Here is a 2,500-nt window from a genome sequence, read left to right as displayed (position 1 = left end):
ATTCACGTTGGTTTTGATCAATACATTGAGGGATAGTTGTAACCCTCTTGGTCTACCCTATGTGTGTGCATGTGTATTCCAAGCATTATTTATCTTTGCTTTTTTTGATCGAACTCGGACCACTTAATAAAGCAGGGGCTGAGAGTGCTGAAACCACATACACACACACACATGCACACACACAAACACACCGACGGCAAAGAATTGCTGAGGCCGGTGATAAAAGATGCAGATATAGACTCTCTTTATGCTTGTCACCGTAATAAGGGGGAAGCTGTGTGATGAATGACAGCAATAATCAAGGCAGCAAACGCTATTAGGTAGTTGTTTTTTCCGTTTAAATCACACCAAACTCTGTGTCCTGTGTGTGTCCTGAATGCTAATGTGTGTTTATTGTCCCCTGTATGTGTGCGTGTGTGTCTGTGTGTGTGTGTTTGTCTGTGTTGTTTGGGAGTCTTTCCCACTTTATGCTGCAGCTGCAGAAATGATCCTTCATAATTTGCCAAACAGTGAATCCCATAATACAACATAAAGGAAGACTATTAAGCACATTTAATTTGGCTTCATTCAGAGACAGATTTGTTTTGAGATGGGTCAGTCTCGCACACTTGTGGTTGAGTGGGCAGTATATTTCAAAAGAACACCACCACACACAAACCCTAATCCTGGTCCCATTAACACTTTAGCAGTTAGTAGAACTCTCATCTGATTAACTCACAAGAATGCAGAGGATATAAATTAATAATTAATAACTTAATAACTTCATTATTTAATCAATTACTCATTAAATAATTAATTGTTTTATTTTATTTATGAATACAACCAATTTATTATTATTATTACTATTTTTATTATTCTCATTATTGTAATTAATTATTCATTCCATTTATTGAACCATATTGATTCAATTATTGATTAAATAATTAAGTTATCAACCTGGCCCAGGCCATCAGCATTAGGAACCCCCCCTAGATTGACCCCAGACATACTCTCCCCAGCCCTCTAGTAATCATTTTGTTTAAGGGGGCGCTGGAACTCTCTGCTCAGCCCCTGTATGTATTCTTCTATTTGTTAACTGTTTTCATATCAGGTGGTCCACCTGATATGAAAACAGTTCTCGATGACAATTTATTGATCCACCTAAAGTCAAAGGGTGGGAACCACTGGTATAGGGTGTATAATGTAGTGGTGGAAATGCACATCTCCTGCTGTTGCAGATCATTTTTTGCAGACGCCCTTCAGTTTCCAGATACCATCCTATCTAATATTCAATCTAGATCCTAAAATCGTATCCAGAAGTTCATATCACTGGCTACGATTGTACAATGAATATTCTGAGACAAAAGTGATCAACAGTGCATGATTTGTAGATCAGATTCAGATTTTTCAAGGGATAAGGCCGAAGGTTGTCAGACATTCGAAAGATCAGCACGAATATGCTGAACAATTATTGCTAAATATCAAAGTTTAAAAACTTTCATCCGTTTTTGTCAGAATCCACTGTTCGGTGGGAAGCGCAACTGCTAAGACAGCGAATGGTACTGCAGTGTTCTAATCGTAGAGTTAAAACCATGTTGATCTAAAAGTGCCATTCAGAGTGGCAAGGTGAGTGTTGTTAATGGTGTCTATTCTGAACATCTGTGTTTATTGGAATATTACTGATATGAGGGAGGAAAGGCAAGAGAAGAAGAAATGTGAGAGAGAGAGAGAGAGAGAGAGAGAGAGAGAGAGAGAGAGAGAGAGAGAGAGAGAGAGAGAGAGAGAGAGAGAGAGAGAGAGAGAGAGAGAGAGAGAGAGAGAGAGAGAGGGGGGGGGGGGAGAGGGAGAGAGGGAGAAAGAGCAAGAGACAGATTCATGATCTGGGGTTATTTAAAGGTATTTCATCCCGAGGCCAGGAGAGGCAGAAGGCAGAGTGCACAACAGGGGACTGGTAATGTGTCCATCTTCTTGTCAGTCAAAGCCACTCCAATAATTGCATTAATGAACCTCCTACTACACCCTTGTCATCTCTCTCTCTCTCTCTCTCTCTCTCTCTCTCTCTCTCTCTCTCTCTCTCTCTCTCTCTGTCTCTCTCTCTCGCTCTCTCTCTCTCTCTCTCTCTCTCTCTCTCTCTCTCTCTCTCTCTCTCTCTCTCTCTCCCCCTATATCTCTGTGGCTCTTTTCTTTTTGGCTTGCGAATTGACATCTTATTGTAAATTTGTTCTGTTTAGTGTAGCTTTTCTTTTTAATTATAATTTTATATTTTACGTAGTTTGTCCATATGGAAATTCAGGTTTTTTTAGCAACATTTGTCACATTTGTAATCTTCTAACACAAAGGTTTTCTGGTTCTACCCTCACCTTTGCACCGGGCTCTATTGAATTCCCCACAACCCCATAACCCCAAAACCCCACCTACACCCACCTCTTACCTCCCCACCAACCGCTCCTCCACCCAGATGTGCTGAGTATAGTTTTGTCAAGGAAATAATAAATGCAAATTAGATCAAAAAATAAAAAGA

General features: G+C 40.0%; 1 protein-coding gene across 5 annotated transcripts in view; it reads left to right on the top strand.

Moving 5' to 3' along the window:
- Window positions 1-2,500, top strand: part of lama2 (laminin, alpha 2) — a 158,218-nt gene that overhangs the window by 63,981 nt on the left and 91,737 nt on the right. The gene's annotated exons all lie outside the window — the stretch shown is intronic.

Source organism: Gadus morhua, chromosome 21 (genome assembly GCF_902167405.1).
Source record: "Gadus morhua chromosome 21, gadMor3.0, whole genome shotgun sequence".
In the NCBI taxonomy this organism is placed as follows: domain Eukaryota; kingdom Metazoa; phylum Chordata; class Actinopteri; order Gadiformes; family Gadidae; genus Gadus; species Gadus morhua.
This window is presented reverse-complemented; position numbering and strand designations above follow the sequence as displayed.